This window comes from Aethalodelphis obliquidens, unplaced genomic scaffold (assembly GCF_003676395.1).
Source record: "Aethalodelphis obliquidens isolate GAN/ISIS:26980383/991018 unplaced genomic scaffold, ASM367639v1 scaffold75, whole genome shotgun sequence".
Classification (NCBI taxonomy): domain Eukaryota; kingdom Metazoa; phylum Chordata; class Mammalia; order Artiodactyla; family Delphinidae; genus Aethalodelphis; species Aethalodelphis obliquidens.
Window position 1 is genome coordinate 832,928 of NW_020838019.1, and position 6,016 is coordinate 838,943.

Genomic DNA, 6,016 nt, shown 5'->3' on the forward strand with positions numbered 1-6,016 from the left:
TCAAATGGATTTGTGCAAAAATGTTGCACTTCGCAGCACTGCTTTTCAAAGCAAAATCAGAAACAGCCCATGTGTCCATCAACAAATTGCTTGAGCAAATTAAGTTATGCATACAACGAAATGTCATTGCAGTTCTTCAAAAGAATGATAGTTCTGTATGTAAAGTGATATAATGATCTCCAAAATAGTATTAACTAGAAAAACAAAGTATAGTACACCTTGTTTAAGACTGTGCAAAAATAATATGAAAATATATTTATTTATGCTTGCATATACATTAAGAAACTGGTAATAGGAACTGGAGGGCAGGAAGAGGAGGGAGACATATTCCATATCCTATTGTACTATTTGAATTTTCTACTAGGTTAACCTAATATGACCCCCCCACCCCCGCAAAAGGGAAAAGGATTTGTACACAGCTAATGAGGTCACCTGACCCACTGTTGAGGGTGTTGGTGGTCCTAGAAGGCTTTCTAGAAGAGTTATCTCCAAAACCGAATCCCTAAGTAAGTCAGGTGGAATTGCCCAATCAAAAGTGAGAACTCACCAGGCAGATGAGACAGTGTAAGCAAAGGCAGAGAGGTCAGGAGTTTAGCGTTGTGAGCACACCAAGTGCAAGGCAAACAGTTAAAGCTGGAGATGTGGATCATATCCAGCTATGCAGGCAGGGTCTTTGCTACCATGGGAAGGAGTTTGGACTTCATACTGAGTTCAATGGGGCAGTAAGGGTTTTAAGTTGGGGAGTAACAGGATTATATTTGAAGTTGATAATGATTGGGCCAGAAAAATACCTCAGGTTTTAGACCTGAGGCATGGGGAGAGGATGGACAATAAAGAGAGGGGTGGAATTTTTTAAATATGAAGGCCATAATATTAGCAAAACTTAAGGAGCTATTTTGCTGGGGGAGAGTGGTGGTCATGGACATTTTCAGGATGACTCTGAAGTTTCTAATGCAAAGAAATGGAGGAATAGAAGTAGCAGAGGAAGATAGTACCTCAGTTTTCCCAGGAGAATGGTGTAGGGCATGAATCGGGAACCCAGGCCCAGCAATCCTGGCCCTGAGTTTTCTAAAAATTTCATTTGACTGGGTCCTTTTTATGGAAATCTCCCCAAAAGGGCACTTGGCTGGTGTGGGTGTTAAGGAAGAGGTCTTCATCTCTGTGGGGCTTTTGAAGTGCTTTACATGGCAGGCACTGACAACTGTCTGATGCAAACTTCATCCAGGTCCCCCCTTCTCTCTAGCCATCTTCTAAGTAGGAGTGGGTCATGTGGTGTTATCTCTGGCCAATAAGATGTAAACCGAAGTCTGCTGAGTGAGATTTTTGGAAAGGCTCTGAGTTCCTGATAAAAATGAAGTGATTCATGACGAAAAAACCTCTTTGTCCTTTGCCTTTCACACTTTTCTTACTGTCTGGAGCATGAATATGAGGCCCTAGAGGTAAAGCAGCCATCTTATGACAGTGAGACAATGAGGTGTTGTATTAGTTATCTATCATTTCATAACAAATTACCCCCAAAATTAACGGCTTAAAACAGATGTGGTTCTGCAGTCTCATCTGAATGCTCAGCTAGGGGGAGATCCACTTCTAAGTTCATTCATTTAATTGTTGGTGGCCACAGTCCCTCATCACATGGGCTCTTCACAGATGTGCCTCGAAACATGGCAACTGGCTTCCCCTAGAATGAGTGATCCAAGAAAGAATGACAGAAGCCACATTCTTTTTATAACTTAATCTCAGAAGTGGCATCACATCACTTCTGCTGTATTCTATTAGAAGCAAGTCACTAAGTCCAGCCCACACTCAATGAGAGGAAATTACACAAGGGCAAGAACACCAAAAGGCAGAGATCATTGGGAGCCATCTTAGAGGCTGGCTACCCTAGGTGACATGCATGGAATTATCATCAATCCACTAAGAAGGATGAATAGAAAACTAGAAAATGCCTGGGTTGCTCATTGTTGAGTAGCACCCCAGTTGTGACCTGCCTCCCTAGATGCCCTATAATGTGAAAGGCAGAAAATAGCTCAAAATAAGATTCAGCTCCACACCCACTAGAATAGATAAAATTAAAGACTAATAACATCAAATGTTAGTGGAAGGGGGTATAAAATACTGTAATTACTTTCGAAAAAGGTCTAGGAAAACTAAATATACACATAGCCTATGACCCATATTTCCAATCTTAAGTATTTATTCGGGAGAAATGAAAATATATGTCCACAAAAAGACTTGTGCAAGAATATTCATAACAGCTTTATTCATAATGGACCCAAAATGGGGAAAAAAACACACAAATGTCTATCAATAGGTAAACATAAATAGATAAACAAACTGTAGTATATTCACTTAATGGGATATGAATCAGCTTTTAAAAGGAACAAATTACTGATACATACAACAAAATGGATGAATCTCAAAAACATTATGCTCAGTAAAAGAAGCCTTACACAAAAGAGCACATACTGTAGTTCCATTTATATGCAGTCCTAGAACAAGAAAACTATTCCATGGTAGAAAAAAATCAGAGCAGCATTTGCCTCTTGGAGGATAAGGGTGGGGATAAAATGAAAAGGGTTATGAGGGAACTTCCTGGGCTGATAGTAATAGTCTGTATCTTAATAGGGGTTTGTGTTACACAAGTATTGGCATTTGTCAAAATGAAAAGTACTCTTAAGATTTAGGCGTTTTATTGAATTTAAATTTTATCTCAACAAAAACCTTAAGCAAATATTGAAATCTAAGTAATGATATGTATGCTGAAGTATTTATGGGGAAATGTGCTAATGCCTGCAACTTATATTGAAATGCATAAAAAAAGATGGCTACGTGGGTAGATAAGTGATAAAGCAAATACAGTATAGTAAAATGTCAGTGGTACAATCTAGGCTGTTGGCATACAGGTGTCCACTGTAAAATTTAAGTATTTTGTATGTCTGAAATTTCTCATAAATTATAGGAAACAAGACCTACTTTTTAAACCACTTTTCATTAGGTTTTCAATTATCTGCTGTCAAACATATTCCTTACTTACACCATTACCAAAACAAGGGCTTTCTACAAAATGGATGATACTGGCCCTGACACTTATTCATTCATTTAATATTTACTAGGTACCTACTATGTGCTGGACCTTGTGCTCTTGATGGGGATACAATCTTGTGAGTAAAATAAAGTTCCTGCTGTTGTGAATCTCATACAAACACATACTATTATACAAATAAATATATAACTACAGTGATCACAATTATGAAGGTACTATTCTGGGGCTCTAAGGCCACTGACAAGGAGATCTGACCTGTGGTAGGGTGGGGCTTCCCTGTGGAAGTGGAGACTTCCTGGAGGAAATATGCATGATGGGTAGAGTTAATGAGGTAAAGAGGAGTAGCAAATATTCAGCCAGAAGGAACAGCATGGGCAAATTAACTGAGGTAAAAGGAAATGAAAGGAAGCTATTATGGCTGAAGCACCAAAAGAAAGAGGAAGAGAGAATCTGACATACTGAGGATGGGTGCTGGAAGAGCCCACTTTCCACTGGCTTTCGATGCTACTTCTAACTTTGCTCAAGATCCTCATGTGTGCTGTTGAAGTGGCTGTAGGTGCTCTAGTCTCATAGTAAGCAATTAGACCAGGCAGGAATTTTTTTTTTAATTTCCTTTGATTTATTTATTTTTGGCTGCATTGGGTCTTCGTTGCTGTGCATGGGCTTTCTCTAGTTGCAGCGAGGGGAGGCTACTCTTCGTTGCAGTGCACAGGCTTCTCATTGCAGTGGCTTCTTGTTGAGGAGCATGGGCTTCACTAGCTGTGGCTCATGGGCTCTAGAGCACAGGGTCAGTAGTTGTGGGGCAGGGGCTTAGTTGCTCCTTGGCATGTGGGATCTTCCTGGACCAGGGCTCGAACCTGTGTCCCCTGCATTGGCAGGCAGATTCTTAACCGCTGCGCCACTGGGGAAGTCCCCAGGAACTATTTTAATATAGGTATTATGTACTTGAGAAACCAAAATGGCCATTCAAAGCCTTTTTCTTTTTCTTCTTTTTTTGTGGCCACGCCGCTCGCCTTGTGGGATCTTAGTTCCCCAATGAGGGATCGAACCAAAACCCTTGTCAGTGAAAGTGCAGAGTCTTAACCACTGGACCACCGGGGAATTCTCTCAAAGCCATTTTTTATCCCCTTTTGTAATTACAACCCAAGTTCTTGGGGGATAAGGGGAGGTGAGATGTAACAGCCTCCATCTCAACTCCTTTATTTTGACACTAAAACAAACCAAAGTTTCTACCAAGGAACCTTTTAAAGCTTTTCTTTCTTTTCTGGGAAAGGATAACAAGAGCACTGGGATGCTTGGGAGGTCTTGGTGTGTATAAAATTTCTTATTTTTCTTGAAAACCCAATATAGCTCCTAAATTAAAGAGTTAGAAGTTTAAAGCTGTAGTTCCTATTTTTCCAAAGCAACGGAGAGATGATCATCACAATGAGGAAAATGTAGTCATTTTGTGTTGATTCTGTTCACATTATACTCCATATTTCCAAAATGGAACGGTCTATGACTTAAAAAAAAAAAAGATACAAATAACAAAGAAGATGCCATCTTTGTCCTGAAAGAGAGCTTTTCTTTCCTTCCTGTGAGGCCAGTAACACACTGGGTCAGGGAACACTCATTGCAGGAAAGCCACAGGCTCAACTCAAGCCAGCCCTCCTTTACAGCTGGGTACCTCTGGACAGTACGAGACAGGTACCAGCCTTCGCTGAGCACTGAACTCAGCCCACTGGCCTGCCCTGAACACAGAGGGGCCTCCAGAAGTGTCCTACGCCTCGCTTTGCCTCCTTTTGCTTTTTCTCTCATAGTATTAAATACTACTTATTGGGCATCTACTCTGTGCCTGTCCTTTACATTAATTGTCCCTCTTCCTCCCCAAGCCCTGCAAAGGTTACAATTAAATAATGTAAGGCTCAGGGAGCATTATCAGTCAGGAATTTTTTTTTTCCCAAATAGAAACCCAACTCAAAATGGCTTAAGCAAAAAAGGTTACTGGCTCACATAACCAAAAAACACTGATAAGTAGTACCAGTTTCAGGCACAACTGGATCCACGTCCTCACAAGAACCACAGGGCCCATTTCTGTCTCTTGGGTCTACACCCCTTGTTGGAGATGGTAGGGAAGATGGCTAAGATAGCTCACCATCCTGTATTTGCTCCTTTTCCTGTCTCATCATGTTCACTGCTCCTGTTTGGGTTTCCTACCCATCCCGGAAACACTGATTTGGGCTGGACAAGGATATCCACTGATTGTTTTAGACCAAAATTCAGCATCCAGCTCTGGAAGTCTGACAAGGGGTCTGAGAATTGAGGGAAGGACAGATGGGTCATAGAACAACTACCATCCAGAAACACCACTTTCTCTCCCATTGGCCAAGCCACTGCCTCTCACCCTGTTACTATTTAGCCTCACCCTTGTGCTGTCTTTGAAATAAAGTCCTTCCCACACTTCCGGTCTTAGTCCTCTTACCCTATCAGTCTGAACTAATCAGAAGCTTCACTCTCCTGGGAGTAAGCAAGAGTCCAGAGAAACTCTGTAGATTCCTTGATAAACCCAAAGATGGAGTAGTAAATGAACACGTGACTCCCAACCAGGGCATCCAGCCAGGGAATAAATTAGGACTGAAAGCACCCTATGCTCTGCTCACCAAGCCATGTGTCATAGTGCAGGGTTGCATCTACCCAAAGGAAAGGACAATTTTTTTTTTCTTTTTTGCAGTAATCCATTCCATGGTCCTTAATCCTTGGGCTCACAGTCAATTCTACTTTAGGGAATTTCCATTCCATCTCTCCCTCCATTTCCCTTCTTCCCTCCCTTTCTGTGTCTCTCTCTCCCTCCAGGTAAGATCCATTCCAGGATGTCCTCTCACCTCTTAACCTTTCAAGATTCCTTAACTCTCCTCTCCTTCATGGATTAGACATAGCATGTTGTCATGAGCGAAAGAGGCAGGAAGAGGACCATCCTGGTATCTTTATCCCAAC